Raw genomic sequence first — 22,821 nt, forward strand, 5'->3', positions numbered from 1 at the left:
TCCTGCAGCCCAACCCCTTCCAAAGGGGGTGATGGGCTGGGGATCCCCTCTTCCCAGCTGTCTTCGGGCCACTGGCCCAGTTGCATTTAATAAAAAAAAAAAAAATCCACATTAAACCTCGTGTCTCATATCTGATTACATTGATTAAAATAGCTCAAAACAGCTTCTCCAAGCATTACTTATTGACCTAAGACCATATAGCAAGCAAAGAAATCAACCACTTGCTTTTGGTCGTCTGTAAACATTAACCTTTCCTCCCAAGTTTTTGTTTATTTTAGCTCAGTCAGAAAGTTTAGAAATTAAGCTTTTTAAAGTTTCTCTTTCCAGATAAACCCCCTCACACTCTTTTAACTTTGAATTTTCCCTGCCTATATTGCTGCGCATATTTTAGGAATTCTGCTGCAGTATCCTTTTGACTACTAACATGTAATGTTAGCTGGGAAATAGAAAATACTTTGTGACCAGGTTCAGCACCACAATGTTGAACTTTCCTTGGTTGTAAATATTCCCTTCTGAGATCAGCAACATTTTTTGTCCAGTAGTGTAAGATCCAGGATCCTGGAAGAGTGGAGACCTACGCTCCGTACGGGTCTCCAGTGGGAGGCACCTTCAGCTCCCCACGCCGAGCACGGGGCTGTTTTGCAACTGTGCTGCAGTTGGCTGCCACACATCAAATGTTGTTCCTTCGCTATTCCTAGGAAAAAAAAAAAAAAAAAAAAAGAGAGAGAGCAGATAAAACTCTGAGTGCCTTCCTTTTGTCCAAGTTAGAAAAACAACTCAAAATTCTCTCCTGTCATGCTGGGAAAATGTCACTTTGCTATTTTTGTGAGGACACTGCACTTAGGTGAGTCAAATACGGTGAGGCTGGCTTCTGTATTCAGGAGCTTGCCCTGGCTATGCCCAAACTTCAACTCGCAAACTATTTATGAGTTGTCTGGAAACAGCAAGTGGCGAGCTCTGCTCCTCACTCTGTAATCATCAGTCCTTGGTGTCACCCCGAGTAGCTGCACGCAAACGTGGCCAGACAGCGGTGGCGAAGGAAGCGCAGAAGTCCTGCTCTGAAAATCAGGAAATCCTCCTCGTCACAAGCCTCCACCTGAAAAATGATGGTTTGCTCATTTGAGAGAGAGAAACACTGACGAAAGGAACCATTACCCGCTCCATTCTGAATGTTCTTCATCTGCCTGTCTGTATATGAATACGGAGTACCTATAAAACACATATATTGCCATAAACTGCAATAAAAGTATTAATATTCTGGACAGGAATCCAATTTTATTTTTAACCAGCATTTGCAGGGGATTGTTAAATCTTATAATGGAAGCATTGTCTAGACAGTTTTCTTGCTGGCCAAATTAATTTTTTACTTTGATTGTTTTTAATGTATTTCCTGGAACAGAAAGTCCCAATAATTTGTTTACAGCCTTTTCTGGAAACTATCAGATTTGTAATATTCAGAACTGATATTAATTTTTCTAAGGGAAACCATATATTCCTGGAGTCTGAACGTTTGAGGGGAGAACAGGTAGCTGTACACTCTCTCAGACAGTTATATAAAAAAAAAGTTATTATTATTATTATTTTTTTTCAAGTGAAACATTATCAGGTGTATCATTTGGAAAGGAGCAACGCTTTCTTTCAGTGAGAGCGAGCTGTTTCCATCCGATGATTTTTATCATGAATTACTGTGTATAAAATGAGCCTGTGTATTTCTGTATTTCGCAGTGGAAAATCACAATTACAGCCACTATCGGACTCGCTGCTGCTACATCAGCCCGAGCATCCAGGCAGAGACCGTGACACAGCTTACAGGCCCTGCAGTTTCAGCCTCAGCAGTGGTCTTTGTAAGGCAGGGTAAGAAATTGTTGTGCAGCATTTTGAAAGCTGCTGCGCGTGTTCCCTTTTCACCTGGCCTTGATCCAAGCTCGCTGAAAGACTCACATTGATTTTGGTGAGCTTTAGGCCTGGTCCGGCTCTTCCATCAACAGCTTTCGGACTTCACATCTCTCAGTCATAAGCATTAAAACAAGTCAAAACATCACAAGTTTGGACAACGCCATAGGTGCTGTGCATAATGCCTGTAATGTCATGGTTTGGTTTATTTCTTAATGCACTTTAATAATGATATATTACTGCCTTCCACTTTCAGGAAGTGTAACTGATTCGTATCAAAGGCATAAAAAGATTGGTAAGACACTTAAAAAAAAAGCCGGAATAGATGTATGAGGCTGAATTGCCACCAAAGGCCACAAGTTTGTTTTGTGGTTTGTGCTGTTTGTTTTTTAAGGGTATTTTCCTTACCCCCCCTCTTTTTTTTTCCCTCTTCCCTCTTTTTGTTCTCTTTAGCGTCACCCCCCTGCTTTCTAAGAACCTCGCCATCAGGCACAGAGGAGGAAGTGCAACCCATAAGAGGCCAAATAAAGCAGAATTAGTCCTTCCAGGAAACCAAACTTCCTGCCCCTGCAGAGCCACTGTCGGACACGCCGGCTGCCTGCCCAGACGCCTTCTTGCTCCTTCTTCAAGCCTCATGGCCAACACAACAGAGCCAGGGAAGGCTGTGTGATGGAAAGGACTTTGATTGCAGCACCAGGTCTTTGCTGAGGGTTGCCAAAGCCGTAGCACTTAGAGGGAGATTTCCTTTTGTAAGATTGCAGTCCTCCTGTAGACGCTTGTTCCAGGAGGCTTCCTTCATTGCACCAACACACCGGGCTCATCTGCTGGTAGGTTTTTCAAGGGTAGCACCACCAGGTACCTTTGCCTATGTAAGGCAGCATGGTTTCCCTGGCCACACTGCCAACCCCTGCATCTCCCTGCCTCTGAATATCTCTGCCACCTTCCAGTGCAAAGGATTGACTCTGCAATTGAGAGAGGTCTGCGGTGATGTGCGTGAGAACAGTTGTCGCATTTTGATGGTTCTTTTAGTGCTATAAAAAGCAAACTTCTAATTCAACTTCAGAGCAAGAAATTTTTTTTTCTTGAACTCTTTGTATTTATATAGCTATCTGTCTTTAGATTAGACAAGTAGATACAAGAATTGTCTTGTAAAATTGTAGTTTCCCTTTAATAAGCCACTCTGACAGGCAATTATTCATGCAGTCTGCTCTGTGCTAAATGTTTTCTCATGCTGTGCATCCCTGTCTCTTGATTGCAGGAATGTGCTCCTGTGAATTATAATTATGAGTAAATATGAACTGGTATGTTTGAAATGATTTACTAGAGCTTCCATTGCTACATGATATTGATTCTGTTCTGCTTTACAATGATACACTTCCAGAGAATGCAATTCATTTTTTCACGCTTTGGATTTTTAAGCTTGCTGTTTATATTTACTGTTAGATATTTAGACAGAAGTTGGAGTTACAAGGCATCAGGTACTTCTTCAGTGGCAAATAATTTGCTAATGATTAAGTTTCAGGGAAAAAAAGAAAAAAGAAAAAAAAAAAGTGTTAAAATTTGGTCCTGTGAAAATGAATGTATTGTACATATATAACAAGACAGGCCAAATTCATCTTCCTAATTATTCCATTTTCAGCAGCTACTTTTGGACAAAGAAAGGCACTGTGGTTGTGAATGTTGTCTTTAGGTTTGCCAGCTTTCAAAGGGAATTTCAGATTCCTGGTATCACAGCTTTGTTTTTCCTGGGTAAGAGTTTGGAGTTGAACTTATCATAAGGAGCTGGAGTCTGGCCGAAGTTCATCATCCAGGATACCTCATGGACACTGCAGAAAGAAGAAATCTGCAGAAAGCACTCATCCCATTTATCTCAGATGTGTCAGGATGGGATAAATCATCTCCTAATGGCGCCCATCCTTCTCCTTAACTAGACAGCCCATATAGACTGTATAGACTGTAGACCAGACAACTCTTCTCATGCTAACACTTAAACTACATTTACCGGTAATTGAAAATTCTATGGGATGAGTATATATGTATAAAGTTAAAAGATCTGCTGCTGGGAGAGATTTATGCAACCAGCACAAGTCGTGTTTAACTTAATAAAACTGACATTCAGTCATGATAAAAGAAAATCCCGATCTCACTCAATGTAGATCTATAGATATTTGGGCCATACTGAGTAAAAATCTAAAACTATGTAAAAAATATGTGCTAATGATGTGTCATTTGGCTCTTTGGCTTCAAAAATGAGCTGTGTGATAGAATTGCACCAGTAAAGCACAAGAGTAAAAATAGCATCGGGGGCCTTATAGGATATAAAATATTTTTACTCCCAGGACTAATGCTGTTGACTGAAATGTCATGCTTCCTCCGAGAAAATATGAGGTTATGTAGGGTTCATAGTTGTATTTAATTTTAAAAAATAATATTGCTTACATGGGGATGTGAAAAACAAATCACGCCAAGCAAAAATGATTAGTTTTTTAATTAAATTCTAAATTCTGAATTAGGAAGAAGGGAGGGTAGTATATCAAAGCATCTAGAATTTACTAAAGCATTTGACACAGTATGTCACAAAACTGTGTTTGACAAATGAATCCAAATAGATTGCATAGAAATGCAATTATGAGGACAAGTAATTGGCTGAAGAATGTGCTAAGGAGTAGTTGATAAACATGAGAGCGCAATGCTGATCCCACACAGGATTTTATTAGGGTTTCAATAGGCGGTGTGGAAGGAGGTTTCCAGTGCTACGTTGCAGAAACATCTAACTTTCTGGGGGTGCATCCGGCATAAAAGAGGACTCAAGAAATTACACAGATGGTCTTTCCTCAGAAGGCAATTACTGCTGCCTCCTCTAGCCGAAGGCATCGGTGGGCAGCAGACATCTGGACCTGGATTCTGATCGCAGATATACTCGGTTTACATCCACACAGCCTTACCAACTCAGCCAAATGATTCCTCTGATTTACAGGTGGTGCCCAACATCACCTCCTATGTAAGGTTTTCACCTTTTGGAGCTGTTTTCCCCACAGCTCGCGCATGCAAATGCTAATTAAAACATCCTGGTTGTTCGTGGCAGGGCAGCGGTCACTTACAGACCATGGGCCATGCAGAAATTTCTGACCAAACGTGGCACTGCTGACTGGCTGCTAGGAATCACGAAGGAGAGGAAAATTTCATTGCTATGAGAGCTGTACGGCGAGATGAAAAATAAATGTAAGTCGCTCTGTGTCAGCTTAGTGATTGCCTTCGCAGTGAACAGCAAACCTGAGTAAAATATGAGATGGGATTGCACATCAAGGAAGCAACAGGCTGTGGGGGGAATAATAATTGCCTTATTCCATGATATCACCTTCTGTGTTCAGTTACAGCACCGCAGAGAGAGCACAAAGTATTCCAATTCAGGGTTGTGGTCCCAGTTTACACTTTATAGTGTTTAGCTTCAGTGTAAACGATTACACAGGTGCAGAGGTGCTGAATTTGGCTCAGCAAATACAGTGTGGTTGTGATGAGCAAGATGGGATATGAAAAAAACAAACAAACAAAAAAATACAACAGCGCTCTGGAATATATAAATAGATGAAAATGAAGCAAGAGCTCTGTCTTATTGCTCAGGCTGCAGTATCACAGTGGTCTATCGAGCAGTACAAAAAGCTGAGAATATTTATCAAAGTGTTCCATTGGTTATTATGGCTTAAAAAGTAGAGCATTTGATACAGGATGGGTTGTGGATTCCAGAGCCTATATTCTCGTCAAGGTGAACTAGCTCCAATGGCAGGTGTTTACTTAGATTTTCATCTAGTCTCCCTTTGTGATCACTGAAGGGAAAATAATTAATCTCAGTTTAGGATACATGCAACATGGGTCACTTAGGTAGTGTAAGTCAGTCTTTTCCTATTGCGCAATGTTAGCCTAAATAATTAGGCACAGCAGAGAGCTGTTCCAGCCAGTGGAGTTGGGTGTAATTCTTAAAAATTGTCAGTTTTGTTAGCCACCTGGTTTACTTAATAAGGCTATGGGTAGTGGTGGCTGCTATTTTTTTTCCTCTATGTTTGTTCTACCTGCAAACAACAACTCCCGTTCTATAGGATCCACATTTTAGGTCTTAAAGTACGCCGTGCAAATTACAATCAAGCTGGTCAAGCTTCAGAAACCAGTGACATCTTCTGATAAAAAAAGAGGTATTTTCCCACCAAAATAAATACATACCAAAATAAATAAATACATACATACATACATACATACATACATACATACATACATACATAAAATCTTCCTAGCAGTATTGAACTGGTAGAAAGAAGTCTCCCAGAGCATTTGTCCAGGATATATTTCCCTCTAGTAATCAGTGGTTGATGGAAAGCATTAGGTTTAAAGAGCTGCTTTATGTTTTTGCTGATTCCCAAGAGCATAAACCAGCTCCACCTGCCCCAGTTCGCCTGGGCTGGTAAAGCCCAGAGATGAGGCCTGAGCTCATGAGCAGAGGTGACTATTTCCATTCGTAGTTCTTTTAATAAATTAACTGTCTCAGTATTTGATAATCAAAGAGCATGAGGACCTCTAATGATCTCACATTCTTCATTTTTATTTCTAGATCAAATGGGCACCAGCGCTGAGCAATGTATTGTCACTGTTATGAGTAACGACCCTGAAAAGCAGACACTTCCCTAATTTGCTAAAAATAAGATCCCATGTCTTGGTGCAAGCAGTCTCTCTTTCCTTTGGATGATTAAATACAGTCCTGAGATGTTATGTTACTTTAACATACGGCCTGGAAAATTCTCTATTTAACAGAGTAGATATACTTCCTAAAGCTCGGTCTTTAATCCTATTTCATATTTGGTGGTCTCCTAGGAAGAATATAAAACATGAATAGTAGAGACATAGTCATAAAATAAAGGAAGTAAAAGGGTTTAACACTGGGACAATGAAAACAGTTTTCAAGCAGTCCTTAGTGAAATCAGTTTTTAATCTGCTAAAAGTAGAACATACATTTACAAGAGTCTGTTAAAATGGACAGAAAATATTGTGAAATAAAAAGCTCCACAGTTTATCCAGTGTGTTACTGTTTGGTTTTATGAGAATTTTGAAATTGATGGAACAAACATCATATGGATGTTCTGATTTTTATTCTACTTGGGAAAAAAAAAAAAAAAAAAAAAAAAAAAAAGCCACCTTATTTTCTATGTCTATTCAACCTGATAGGGCTCTGTATCTCTCTTCAAGTTATTTCTCTTCAGTCTTAGTGATAAATGGCACTTTGCAGGGAGCAGTCATAAAGCTCTCATAGTTTGTTATACGTTGTTTGTACGCGTTCTAATAGAACATTGTATCATAATAAATGTTCATGAAAAATTATATATGCCAATCAGTTGTACTAATGAAAATTTGTAAAATAAATCTTAGAATTCATGTATGCTTTGTACTTTCAGTGGATTCTGTTTGGTAGACTGTAGTGCGGATATTTCATTTTTCTGTCATTTTTTTTTTAATTCAGATTTGTTTTTTTTTTTAGACATACTTTTCCGTGCAACCTGAAATCATATCATCCATCAATCCATGTGTCCATCCATGCCTCCCTCCCTCCTTTTCAGTTTCCAACAGCACTAGGAGTGGGCCCCCGAGGTGTGCATCTTCACTCCATTCTGGGGGTTCTGCAGCAAGCTCGTTGGGGGATGCTCTGCAGTACAGCACAAATGCAAGGTTGAGTTCTGACCTGTGAAGAACACATTCATTCCAGACAACTTGGCTGAAAGGTCTAGTTACTCAGAGAAGTCAAACAAGATGTGTTATATCATTATGTTCTCTCTAATGAAGTTAATCTCCATTTTCCAATTAGGCTTTTCTTTTTTATCAGTTCATACAGTTAATAATATCTACAATTACTAATATAAATTTTAGTTAATAGTGTCTATTAACTACTGACTTTATAAGAATTTATCTCACATTTAAATATCTGTGGTCATAATAACTGAAATAATTTAGGACTAAATGAGTTTTCAGCCTTGAGCATTTGATAGATTGCATTATTTCTTTTTGTTATTTACACAGCATCATAGGTATGGAAGGCACTTTATCAGGTGCTCACAATTTAAATTACACCTAATGCACAAGTACTATGTTATGTTGCTTATTAGTTATGGTCCTCATAAGAGGATCATAAACAATGTATTGGAGACTGCTGGCATTGTTCTTTTTTTTTGTTCTCTTCATTTTAATCATCTGAAATGGTGATCAGGAAGGAAGGTCGGTAATGCAGTGCTGACCAAAAGCAGTCTGTTTTTGAACACAACTTGTGCATGTGTACACCGATGACAGTGCACAGCTTTGGTGTCTTCATGCATGCCCAGATCGTGTTTTTCTATTTTGAATATATATGCAAAAATCAAGATTTTTCTTCATACACTTTTGTTACTTTAATTTCAAGGGGAGTTCCACATGTGAGATTTAATGAAGCAAATGGAAGAACTTTAATTTAACTCATAAACCATCCTACAGCTGGCTAAAAGTATCCAGAGTTTATGAGATAAATACGTAATGAGAAATCACATTTAATAGGCATGCAATGGTCCTTTTCATCTGTCACTCACTTTTTTAGGTATTTGATGGCCCTAAATAGGCCACAAGATGTGGACACACACACTGGGGCTCTGCTGTCTGTGCATTTAATCAAGTCTCTGTTAAACCAGAAGAATGGAGTGGGGTGGGGTGGGCTTTCCTGGAAAGAACCAAATAAAGGCATTCAGGAGGACCACCACCTCTCCTGGTCATGTTTTAAAACAAAGCTTAAGTCCCACTCAATTCAGTAGCAGAGCAGGGTCAGGCACCTTGTGCTGCCTATGGCAGGGTGTAGGTGCTGCCATGTCCTGGCCACACACAGGCCTCAACACAGCCTGGGGACCTGTATTCGGCTTTGGTTCCTGTTCAAGTGACTCCAGCAGTGTTCACACCTACTCTGGGAAGTTGGGGCACCTGGAAGTTGGGGCCTGGATTTTGTTCTAAGCTCCAAGTGTCAAATTGCTGGGAGCCCCAGCTCCTCATTTCAGGTGTTGCCATAGGGCCTCAGGCCAGGCCAGGCCTTTGATTCAGGAGTGCCCCACATTTTCAAATGAGGAAATTTGAGTGTGCTTTATGAGGAGCAAGACTGACATTTTTTGGATAAATCTAAACCCTAGGCACTGAGAACCCTGCTGGGTTTTGCAGTGGAGGTCACAACAACCTCTGAGCAGTCCCCAGGGCAGATCATTGAGGCGAGGTGACAGGAGCCCAGTGCTGGACCACTTGGTCGCGCATGTTGCTGTTGTTCTTTAGGTCTTTGGGTACGAGGGTAGGATCAATCCTCCCTCACTGATGTCTGAAAACATTACTGTGTTGCCTTCCTGAAGGGAATTGGGTTTCTTTAGCTTCTGCTAGCAGACCCCACGCCCCTCTGGCGCCCAGCTGAGGGCTGCTTGCCGATGCAGCTCCCAAAGCATGTGCTCACCATGCTGCTCATGCAAACTGCAGCATCAGCAGATTAATGTCACCCTTCTTAATCTGAAATATTATCCTCTTCTACTACCGAGTGAGCTGAAGACAGGACCGGACGTTACATGATGAAGAGGTTTCAGTAGAGGTTTAGGATCTCTCACAAGCTCCTTTCTTACAAGCACCTGTATGTCTACAGTGTCATATTTCCATTTGATTTTACTTTCCAGTGGAAAAGCTATACATTTGCCACACATTTACTCTGGTTGGTTAAGCAAATGAGTCAGGAAATGAAGTATAAAGCATAGTGGCATGTAGGACATGTAGGCTCCTGAACGGATGGTAATTCTGGTTGGTCCCAGCTGGATCTGGTTGGGTGCTTCTACTACCAGAATTTCCATAACCATCATTTTTAAGCAACAAAATGAAACATGCAGTGCAGCCATATGAATGTCATAAAAAAATCAGAAGACAGTCCAATTACAGTTAATCTTTTTTGCTATATTGCTCATTGTTAGGGCATGAAACTGTGGTGCCTCACACTCACAGAAGATCTTCATCTGCTTTCTGTCTAAAAGAAAACAATATGAAAGTATGACATAAAAGTAAAAAAAAAAAAATCAATTGAAAATTGGTGAAGGATCTGACCTTCAGAACAGGTCGGTATGCTGGGAAGTTCTTACCTCTATTACATGTTCACGTTCTGTTTTTTTGTTGTAGGTGGTGGTGGTTTTCTCCCCATTTTCTCTTCCATTAATGTCTGCATTGCTTCTTCTTCTTCTCTTATTTTTTTTTTCCTCATTCACTACATTTCTATTTTCATATTAGGAGTTAATGTAACCTATATTCTTTCACATTTTTCAGGGGCATTCTTTCCTTTTCTCTTTTTCTCTGTTTATTTTTTTCTCTTTACTTTTTAGTAATTTCCCTTTTTTACTCTTTGTATGAAGATTATATTAAGTGACAAGAATAATGTTAAATAAATGAGATTATATTAATGAACAGATCTTGTCACATTTCCATGATTCACAGGAAAAATATTCACACTGGCTGATTTTTCAATTAAATCACTTTCTGTTTTATCTATTCAGCATATCTTTATGAATATGCATAACTGTAATGCATTTAAATTGTTTCACAGTCTTTGTTAACCTCAAAAAGCCACAAGCTGCCTACTAGCAAAATACGAGATTTTTTACTTTTTATGTAAAAATCAGAATACTTTGTTTTAGCCTTGATATCCTTTCAAGGAAGTGCAGGGGATTAGATATTTGAGAAAGTGTCTTGATTCTTTCCAAAGATAACAGAATAACAGACTTATTCTTTTGTTGTTCAACCTATTTCATCTTTAAAGTATTATTTTTTTCCTCCCTATAATATCTCTTTTTCCCATGAGGACTCTTACCACTAGCAAGTACATCCGAAAATGCCTAGTAAAGAATCTGTAGAAAATTAGCTGTAACTTCAAAGATACGAGAAGTATTAATTTTGAAGTGAAAGATTGCTGTTACCCAAATACAAAGGGAACCTTTGGGGAATGGAAGTTGAGTTTCTTGAACATTTCTCTCCTACGTCTGTGAAAGAATTACAAAGTCTGGCGTATGGGTACCAGCAAGGTCTCTTATTTCAAAGCCTGGAACAAAATGTTGTGTAGCTGTTGCTGTTTTAAAATGAAAAACTTCCATCATCAGCTGAAAAACTGTACCATCACAGACATTCCCAGATGTTGTCTTTCCTGAAATTACTGAAATTGCTTCTCCAGTGAGATTTCACCGAGAATAAGATGGCAATGCAGCCTGCCATGTGTGCCACCGCAGAGTGAGGAGGATCTCTCTTTCCCCTTGAGATAGGAGGCTCCTAATACAAGGCAATTTGGGGAATTACAAGGGGAAATTATGTGGGCTGCTGGTTGTTGACTGAACGCAGTCATATAGTATAGACATGCCTCCTCTCATAGGTTCACCACTCTATTTCTCTCCCTGAGGGATTTTAAAGCTTTTCTCTTAGGGACCACATTAAAATTAAAAAATAGAGAGACTACTGTAATAATATATATAATATATATTTAATGGAAGATTAACATCATTTCAAACTTATATCTTCATATCTTTCTAAGGTCATTTGCTAATATGAAAAATGTTATTTTTCATTATAAAACATGGCATTTTTCATACTTGATAAGTCTAATTAGAACAGCAAAAATATTGACTAAAAATCCAGAATATTTTATCTGAGATTTTCATATTAATCAGAAAATTTTGCATGACATGAAAATAAATTAATCCTTGTCCTATTTCCTTTATATAGCTCCTTTTCAGTACATAGATGAGCAAACTATTGAAAGATACTGGCTTAATCTGTTAGGAGAAAATCCAGAAGGATGCAACCACTATTACCCAATCAATGACATTGCTGCTAAAAATATTTTTGTCCTTCCAGTGAGAGAGCAGCAATCGCCACTGCGCCCTGCCAAAGAAGGCACAGCAGCTTACTGGGGAAAACACCTCCACCAGTGGCAGGCAGTGATGACAACAGACCACTACCTCTGGCCACCCTTTGCTATGACAAAATTCAAGGCTGAGTTGAAGAGAGCTCTCCTCTTTCCAGGACTTCTTCTATATGCCCATGGGTGGCCCTCAGAACTCCTGTGTCCCACGGCTGGTCCATTCTGAGGTCTGGGGTGACTTTGTTCTGGTGGATCACTTAGGTTGTAATTAGTTTAAACATCCCTCTGTCTATTGCTGACTTCTCATTTTATCAGAAATAAATGTAACTAATCAATATCCATTATTTGGTTAAATTCATTATTTCTTAATTGCTCGCAGGGTGCTTGCCCTGCAGTGCCTGCTATGGAGCTGGAATCCAAATAACACTCACGTAGCACTGCTGGAGCCAACATTTTTCGCAGCTACTCCATTAACCCTCAAGATGGATGTTTTTGGGGGAATGATAACACAATAACTGTAGTTGTGAAAATCGCACCCCCGTGTTTTAGAATGGAAGAAGAATTGACTTTCTGCCAAAAGTTTTTGATTTTCTGTGAACGTTCTTCCCTAAAATATGCTTGAATTCATCCCCTCAAGGGTTTAAACAAATAAGATAATTAAATAGATCCTTCACAGCAGAGACCAACTGGTGTGATGGAAACCTGTGGTTAAGCACAGATTTCTATTTGAAAACTGTAACTTTTTACACACCTCTTTTATCTTTCCTCACCCATCTTTTACGCTTATGAAATTATTATATGCTAATGACAGTTCAGTTTTGAATGCAAAGTAGGAATTTGGGCTCCATCTCAGGACTCAGATTATGAACTATGCTAGTGTAAACTAAAATTTCCTTCTGATCCTGAAAAAAACTCTTATAACAGGTCCAATACAAGATCATCGCAACTTCTTAAAACTCCAACTCCTGCTATCAAGCAATACGGCCGTTGGGACTCCACCAGTTGACCATGGAGAGCACCAGTGTTGTACATCCATGCTGTGTGACCCCCTCCCACACAGTTACACACCCTCTCTTGCACACTTTCCTTGGGTTTTAAGAATTGCAGGTTTTAAAAATTGCAGGTTTTAAAAATTGCATTGGTTCTTTTGCAAGATTCTCTTAGGATACCAACGCATTCATTGGTTTCCAGCAGGCAGGAGAGAAAGAGAAAATGGGGAAAATAAAGCATAATCGTGTATGGAATAATGCGAAATAAAGTCAGTTTCAGGAGTCAGCTGTAAGAAATTAAGAGTCTCAAGTTTTTACTGCCTTCTTTCAAGGAGAGGTATAATTGTTTAAATTTGGAAATAGTATTGCTTGCAAATATTTATTGAGAGTAACTATACAATATTCTAATGCTGTTTTGTGACATTCTGAGTTATGGAAAAATAGCTCCACTTGTCACCAGGGCAGTGAGTGGGCTCTGCATGCTCAAAGCAGCAAATATCCCTTGTCTCAATCCCAACACTGCAAGTAATCTAAAGTAATCTAATTTATCCTGAATCTAAGGCAGGACCAGGAAACCACTCCTGGACATTCAGTTTCTACTATTCCAGGAAAAAAAAAAAATAAACTGGAAATTAAAATAATTAAAATATAACAAATTATTAAGAGTTACACAAAATGAGTGAGAGAAAATGAGCAAATGATCTTAAAATAAATAAATAAATAAATAAATGAGTAAATAAAGGTGTGATTCTGCTGGAGTTTCAAGTAGCTATCTTTGAAGATTTTTACTTTCTACTCATCTTTCCTGGTGCAGCCCATTGGGAATCTGTAGATGAGCGTTCAGATCTTCATCTTCACAAAAGATGAAAGGAAGAGCCATTCAGTGGTGAGAGCTGGTTTCTGAGGAGTGCTTCTAACCCCATGTAACTGCAGTTAAATTATAGTACACAGCATTATTGGCTATGGGGCAGTATGGTACTTGGTGCTCTGCAAGGCAGGATAAAAAATAACTCCTGAAAATAGTCACGGATCAGATAACTTCATAACACTGGTGTTGTTAGGTGAAAAATGAGTTACTAGGGATTAATTGGGGCAGTACGATGTTATAAATTAAAGGGACATGGTAAAGATCACCAATAAAGTATACAAGAGGCTCTTTAAATCAGCTTTCTAATTGATCAGGATAAGTTCTGGGAAAAGATATGAAAGAATTTGAGCAGCAGAAGTCTGTAAGCACATTCTGGACCTCAAAAAATCTTGGGTCTTCTTCATAATTGAAGAGATGTGCAGAATGTATCTCAAGAACTGACTCACCTGGCTGGGTTTTGGCTGGCAGGGCAGCAGAAGCTGGTGACTCAAGAGAAGGAAATGTTAACTCATCAGCTGGTACTGACAAAAAGTTTTCCTCTCTTTTTTGGTGGATATTATGAAATAAAACTAATACGAAAGCTTTAGTCACCTCTGCTCACTGACAAACCCACGTGCCTACAGGAACCAAGAGCAGTGGGCATTTATTGTGCAGGAATTGCTGTGGGGCTGGTGAACACCTGAAGTGTTTTCCTTATGTTTATCTGAGCTTCTTGTGTTCTGAGCTTGAGGTTTGTGGGTTTTTTTTGTGAGTGTGTGTGGCAGCTGTGCAGCATCTTAAGTTGATTCTAGAGGTACGTGCCATTGGAATGGCAGCAAGGCCAAAATAAAGCTCATCACCTCTTAAACAGAGATAAAGGTGAAGGTAAATAGAAGTAGCAAGAGTCGGTGGCCACATGCATTATTTCGTCTTTCTTCCATGATCCTGTCATTGCATGGAAATTTAAAGGCAACTCTAATAGGAACTGTATGTAGGACTTACGGTGCATGGGGCTGTGAGGATTCACACTTCCTTGCCCGCCCTGCGGTGGCATTATAGGATGCCGCAGGCAGGGCACGTCTCCTTCACCCCCTGCTTCAGACTCCTTCGCCTTCCCTGCCACTCACGGCATTTTCAAACACCATTAATTGTGCTATGACAGCAGTTCCCCCTTCCTGTCTGATCGTGCTAATGGTTATTTCTGATAAATCGGTACGGTTAGCTTCTCAGAGGGCATATGAGAAAAAGAGATGAAAGGGCAGGCATTAAGAATGCCTCTTCGGAAAGGGCTCTGCTGTCTCCTGACGTCCTGCCACCACATATTTCTACCTGCAAGAACAGAAGAAAATTATAATTCAGGAATGGGAAAACCTCCACGTGCTTCCTAACTGCTCTTGGGGAGCGTTTAAGTGCTATTTAACCACAGGTTAAGTGCTGCTGCCTTAGGAAAGTGTAAGTACAACTTTGCATAAGTACGGGGTCTGCTCTTAGGAAAGTGCTTTGCGGGCAATCACCTCTTCATAGACAGCTATCGGGGAGATTGGCTGGCACCTGAACTGCCTAAAACAAGTTGTTCGGCAGTTGAGATATAAAAGAGTTCAATAAATTAAGAATGGAAAAGACGTACTAAATAATCTAGGTAATTTCCCTAATACAAGTATAACTTAATTTTCTACATCTGAAGCAAAGCAGTTCCCAACACTTCCTTTGGGAGCCATCCTAATGAATCTCATTGCCAGAGAATTTTCCCTCATATTCAGCCTAATTTTTCCCTGTCTTAATTTAATCCCATTACTTCTGCTTATGCCCCTTCTTGCTCGACTAAATAACTCCGTGTCAGTTATTAGGTACAATTTCAGAAGTGCCAATTAATGTTCATTGCTTTGGCTGCAATGCCGTGGGCAGGTCTGTAGGACCTGGCTGGATTTATGGGATTGCAGCAATGCAAGTTTGGCTAACATCATCATCCCAGACGCTGCTTTGGTGAATTTCTGCTGTCTTTAGGTTGAACAGAATGTGATACCAGCTTTTTGTCGTTGTCGCTGAAGTCTCCCTTTCATTAAATGGCAGCACAACGTTTCTCTTGTTTGCTCTAACTTTTCCTGTAATATGATATATATTTAACTGCTGAACAGTGAACTGGAAGAGATTGGCTCTAGCAGCTTTTATAAATATCCTTGATGCACAGATGTTCCAAGAACCTATTTTGCATGCTTGCCTGACCCAGTTTCCTTTCAGTTTTTAAGGGTGATTCCACCTGTTATATCCGTCTGCAACTCTTCTGCTCTCTTGTCCATGAATATATATATATATATATATACATATTAACTTGCAGTTTTCTACAGCTTAATTTATTAGATATATTAACTTGCACTTTTCTACAGGTTAATTTATTAGATTCCATGGTAAACTCAGCAGACAGGCAGTGTGCATCTGATGGAGATGGAGAGAATTCATCCATGTCCTCGGTAACTCATTCAGGACTTAGGAAGTGTCCCACCCAACGTGACAGCAGATCTGAAAGAAGTGGGAGCCCCCGGTCAGACAAATGACAGTGCCCACTGGCATTGCCCTGGTTTGAGAGCCCACAACACCCTGTGCCCTCACTGCCTTCCCTCCTGCCAGCGCTTGTGATCTTTTTTTTGGTGGCAAAGTCACAGTAAAGCCTCGGAGTCCTACGCGGTTTCGAGGGCATGAAATTGTTTGCTGAAACTTTCTGCAGAAGGCAAATTCACTGCAGTGGGAGCACTGCGGGAGAAGCATGGAAAAGGATTGCCTGAAACTGCAAGCTCTGCAGTCACTGGGTGTTTTCTGAGATCTCCATTCCCCACGTTACGTGGGTGGGAGGTACCAGACACGGATGTGGAAGCCTGTCCTTATTCCTGCTGATGACCCTGGATCTTTCCAGAGATTTAGAGACTTCTTTTATCTGTCCCCTTGGGCCTTATTGTGCTTCCAGTTCAGCAATGTAACAAATTCTGTAATGCCATTATTCCATATAAATTGGCTTATTATCCTTTTGAAAAGCCCGAAGATCTGTGTTTGCCTGTATTGATATTTCTGCAGAGATCCACGTGAAATTGTTTCAGTGCATTTTAAATCTTAAAAAAATAAAAATAAAATCTCAAAGTAGAAATAGCAAGAATGAATGTATGGGATTTTATCTATCTATTTATTTATTTATTTTTAGGAGAAGAAAGCTACTCCAGCTGGAAAGAAATGAACCTGAGGGTGATTTCGCTAGAGCATTTCTTATGTGTCTTGTCCTGTATACTATCTCCAACACAGCAGACATCCTTCCTGATCTTAGAAGGGAAGTGAAAAGGTGCTTAAACTTAATGCATTTTAAAATAATTAATCATTTATTATATATGTTTAAGCTAAAGAAACAGCAGATCAGTGAAAAGGTTTCTTAAGTTTTGAAAACAGATATATCTAGGTCTATATCTGGATTTTCCTGACGTTTCTCTGACATTTGTATAAATTAGAAAAAAAATTCTGAAAAATTAAAAAAAAAATCACAAAGTATCTGAAAATGAATACACCTAGAAAAGAAATTTGGGGATCCTTCATCTTCTTATAGCTATACAGTATTACGAGTGATACAAATAAAAGGGCTGATTGGAAAGCAGAAAAAAAAAATAAATAAACTGAGATGAGAAAGTGGGCTGGAGGGAGCCCTCCCAGCAGCAGCAGACGATGCTGGCCTTGCACCTCCAGATCTGCACGCTTCTACCAAGGTGGGCAGGCAGCTGCTGGGGGTCATAAGTGGTCAAAATGGGCATGAAAGAAAATTAAAATCTGTGATCACGCTGTCAAATCTTTTGTATTGTTTACTTGAAGCAGAGAATAAAGCTCACCTGATGCTTTATTTGACCTTCAGTTAAGCAAAGCAGAAGGAAAGGTAACAACATACTGGGAAGGGGCAGAGGGAAAGAGTGCCTGAAAGTAGGTACCTGGTTCTGTCATGGCTCTCCTCACCGGAGATGAGTAAGGTATGCTTATTTTTATGATAAATCACTCATGTTTTTGCCATCACCTGATGATAGGTTCTCTTCAGGCACCCATTACATTTTCAAAGAACCCATTAGCTGAAGATGTTGTTTCAATTATTTTGGAGGCCGTTAAAAGAGAGCTGTTCTACAACATCAAAAACCACCTTTCCCTCAGTTTGCTCACTACCTGAACCAGACAAAAAGGCCTTGGAGAGCACTTCTCAACTTTATTAAAGTTTTTTCCACGTACATTACAACCCTGTCCCCTCCTGCCCCACATCCAAAGCCCCAACAACTCAGACTTCTCACTTAGAGGATTACGCTTTAAAGAAGCTGGAAGATTGAATTCTTCACCCATTTCCCTGTTTAAGGAGTATCAGAGCATTTGTCAATTGTTGACAAGATGTGGAAGAAAAGGATTTTCAATGTGTCGGTTACCAGGATACACTCGCTATATTCTGCTTTTCCTGGGGGATGAGGTTCTGCTTTTTGGCACTCAGGTCCTGCGCAAAGGCAAAGTTTCCACATGGAGCTGCCCAGGTCTGGTCAACGCAAAAATGAGTCCGAGCAATCTCGTAGAGAAAGTGAGCAAGCATCAGGGGATCCAAAGCAATGCAGACCAAAAAAAAGGAGGTACAGGCATCCCGTGTGGGCAGAAACAAGCATCAGATCCACCCTGAATGGGAAAGAGCAGAGCTTCAACTGAGCTTTAAAATTCATCTGAATGCTTTCAGAACACCTTGCTTTGAGAAATTGGAGCAAAACCAGAAGCAAGCTGAAGTTTCTCGCTACTCAGAAACCAATTTCAAGTGAAGTTGGGTTTTGTAATTTTAAGACAGATTTCCTGGGAATCCCTAAGGGCGAACCTTATCCAAGCAAAAGCAGAATGATGGATGTGCTATCTAGGGCACGCAGATCCACATCTGTGGATATTTTAGTGAAATAAGATTAAATGAGGAGAAACTGTATTCTTTTTAATTTCCCTTGGGTCTGGTTAAACCACAAGAGGCAGAAGCTTCCCTAGAGGTACTGATTGCCCAACTGGGAAACTGAGACAGCGCAGCCACCTCTGAAACTTCCCTCGTGGGCTACTGGACATTGCCACGGGATGGACCCAACATGAGCACGAAGAGGACACTGCTGCCACAGCCCCATGCAGGAGCTCAACCACAGCCCTTTTCCCCTGCACCAGCCCCACGAGCTACCACCACAGCATGCCCTGGGATTTATTCCTGCAGAGGAGACCCAACTGCCCCACCACGGGGCTTTCAGCAGCTCCTTTGCTGTCTGTGAGTGCCAGGAAGCCTGAGCAGCAAGGCAAAGCGCAGGGCGAGGAGTACAGTAGAGCCTACTGGAATAAAAAGCTACAGCCATTAATATGGATTCCAGGGAAATTTTATTTTTCATGAGCTTCTTTTCTCTTTCTCCACAAGCCCCCAGGAGATGGCAGATGTTTTCGAGTATCACATGGAGAGCAATGTGTCTTTTTGCTTTTTTTTTATTGTGAAGATTCCTCTCACTTGAAAGGACTAAAAGAGGAAAATCTTTTTTTCTTTCTTTCTTTCTTTCTTTTTCTTTTTTTTTTTTTTATTTGTCAGATGCCTAACACAGATCTCTTCCGCCAAACGCAATCAGCATTTCTGAAAAGTTTGCAGCAGAACCGCCTTGTAGGGCATTTGCCCTTTCAAAGGGATGAGCTTGTCCATTAAAACTGACTACAGAGAAAGCGTCGATCCCTTATCTTCTTCAGGGGTACAGCTCATGTGACATAAAATATCAGGCTCAGTGAGACTGCAAAATGTTTGCGCTTCTCTCAAATTGTACATTTATTCCATATACATTATTGTCTACTTTCAAACCAAATTCAGAGCAAAACACCTTATAAATCAAATCTACACATAATATTTGAAAAAAGGTCTAATCTCGCAGTCTGTAACTAAAGAAAGATAGTACAAATAAAGCCATTGCAAAAGCTGCATTGAATTTCTTCTGTCTGAATCCAATATAAGCAATAAAACACTGTAACAATGTGCAAGACCTCAGAAGAAAAGTAATGGGACATAAAATCTCCATTTTCCTAGCTATTGCGCTACTCTATCTCCGTATTGCATACACATCTACTGAATTCATCTGTAATTGTCCCTTCCGTTCCTTCCTGTTGATTACTTGCTTTCTATTAACAATAAAATAAATTTCTTCCTGCCCTGCATACAGACATAAGGGTGGCAAGAGAGCATACTTTTTTTTTTTTTTTCTTAAATTTTATTTTTATGAAAACCTGTAAAACTCCAGCATATTAATTCACTGTGCTAGTCAGTTGCCTACATGCAGAAGCATCTACCAGGAGGTGTCCCACCAGAGGCTGAGGTCAATGCTACAAAGCTGGCACCTATAAATACAGGAAAGCCGTGCTAGAAGAAATACCAAAGCCCTGCTAACTCTGTTCCCTCACCCAACTTTTATTTTAGCTTAAAATGTAAGAAATAATTTACTTCTTAGCAAATATGAGGGCTGATTCATGAAGTATTCATTTCCCCCTACCTTGGTGTTTAAGGTGGCTCTATTTTTTTTTTCCTCCTATTCCCATGGAGAGGAACAGACAGCTAACGGTACTGAATGAAAGATATAGGAACCATAAAATTGCTGGAGTATCTCTGATGTACATGTTCAAGTCATCAGGCTTTAGTTCCTTTAAGGTATGAATAAGGACTCTGACTATTCTTGTGTTTGGCTCTCCGTAGAGGGGTTTTTATTTTAGAGGACAAAAATGTCTTTTGCATATTTCCATCAAAGTAAGCAGAAATATTTTACAGCGTGATGAAGATTATATTTCCCAAACCTAATGGGAAGGCTGCCCCAAATTAGACCTTGTAATATAGGTTGTACAAAAGGAAAAAAATATATATTAATTTTAATGTCCCTTCACATCTCACTGTGCCTTATCACCTTCACTTGGTGTTCACAAAAATAAAATGATTATGGATGCAGAAAAAAAAATCCTTTTAGTATTTCTCATAAAATGAGATACATTAGGGTCTATCAGAGTCTCCTAACAGCTATAACAGAGAGAGGCAGCCCGAAGCGAGCTCCAGACTAATTTTGCAATCGGTGTGTTATACAGTGAGAACATGAAACAAAGAGCTTGAAGGAGGGCAAGATGATGATGGAGCCCTTCCTCGGTATGTGATGTTCCTTTGCCCATTCCCAAGAAACAAGGAAGAAAAGTCTTGTGAAAATTGTTAGCAATATGAAAGTACATTATCTGGGACACTAAAGAAAAGAAGATCATAACTTTTGCTCTGTATCTTCTCTATTCCCATGGTAGAAAATGATATAACCTTAAAAGTCTTTTTCTCGTTTTATTTTTTTGTTTGTTTTCGCTTGCAAAAGTGGAACAAAGTGACAAATCTGAAGTTGCAGATAACCGTATTTTAAAAGAAGCTTCTAATAATGATATTTTTTGCTTATACATGACCCAATGTACTAATACTACTCCCCGTGGCCATGGGGTGAGAGGGGCTCCTGGGGCTCTCTGGGAGGTGCCCAGGTTGCTGCACGGCTGCAGGGGGCTTGTCTGGTGTTGGGGGGACAGCATAAATGTGTGAGGGGAAATTAATTAAGAAAACAATACAAGGAAAGTATATAACTCACTGACATGAAAGCTTCTCAGTGCAAATAATATTTGCAGAATTGAAAGGTGAACTGCTGGCAGTGCGGGAGTGCCAGGGAAACCTGTCAAAGAGAGGAGACCAGGAACAGATGTATGAGCTGGCGAATACGCAGCTGTGTGTGAGAACCAGCTAAGAAGTCAGTAGACCTGAATATCCTTCACCCTCCAAACAATTCATTTATCTCATTTAACTTTTTTCATTTTTCCCTCCTAAGAGGTCAAAAGTCCAAAGCTTCGTGCATAACTCATTGCGTGGAAGAACCCCCCAGGTCGTTTCAATCGGCTGCCGTTGCACGTACCCCAGTTTTCCCTCGCACCATGCACATCAGGGATGTCTGCAAATAATAAACCACTTGCCGTAGCACAAAACCCAAACGGACAGCTGGACTGGATTTCACAGCTGGCATGTGGATGAGGCACGGCACTCCAGAGAGAAGCGGGGAGCTGGAGCAACGCGACAGATCGGCTGGCCGTGGCGTTGGCGTGGATGGGAGCGCAGGGCACGGCTGCTGTGGACCTGCCACACAAGGAGAGGCTGAAGGCTTTTGCAGATGCAAGGCAGCAGGACGTAAGCCCAGGGTTCACTGAGCACGCAATTATGTGTGAGATTCAATTATGAGCTTCTGAAGGAATCCCTTCTTCATCCTGACCGGTACTTATATAAGTTCTGCATGATATGTGGCTTTCTTCTTGCATACTAAACTAGAAGAAAAATCCCCGTCAGAATAAAAGGTTCCTCTGGAATCTGGTTCCTGGTACATTTGTCTTATGCAAGCAGCTTCTAGGAAGGGAATCATCTCCGGCAGGCAGTTACTTTTCTTTCCGCATTGATTTAAAAGAAGGGACAAGAATTTTTCAAAATACAGTTCATCATTTCCTTAACCACCGCAGTGACATCTCTCTCGAGAAAACACACACCCATTCCATCATTTTGAATCAAGCCTGACACTTGCAAATCACATTTGGCTGTCACGCATTTTGACCCAGCATAAACTCCACAGCTTATTTTGACAGGAATATATTCCCTTCCCTTTTTCAAGAGGCGGCAGTTACCAGCCCAGAGGAAGCAGGGGCTGCAATCGCTGCTGCGCTCTGGCCAGGAGCCTCCCTCAATGGGAAGTATCTGAAAGATGTGTAAAAATGACAAGTCAAACCTTGAAGTTTTCATCAAATTTGAATCAAAGTCATTCTTAAGCATGTCGGAACTGTAAAATTTCTCTTCTTTGCAATATTACAAGACCATGCTTGTGAATGTAAATGGTTTGACTTGCAAGGCTTATCATCAAACCTACACACCTGTAGATGTGGAGAGGACTGGAAGCACCACGCCACTAATGAGGCTGTTGAGGACAGGAGCTAAGATAAGGACCTGCGCCCATATGACAGAAATCATATAAACCACCATGGCTCTTCTGGACTAGGTGATCTTGGAGGTCTCTTCCAACCTAGATGATTCTGTGATTCAGAAATATGTACATGGACCACAGGTTAAGCACACACTGACTCAC

This window comes from Aythya marila, assembly GCF_965140915.1.
Source record: "Aythya marila genome assembly, chromosome: 7".
Taxonomy (NCBI): Eukaryota; Metazoa; Chordata; class Aves; order Anseriformes; family Anatidae; genus Aythya; species Aythya marila.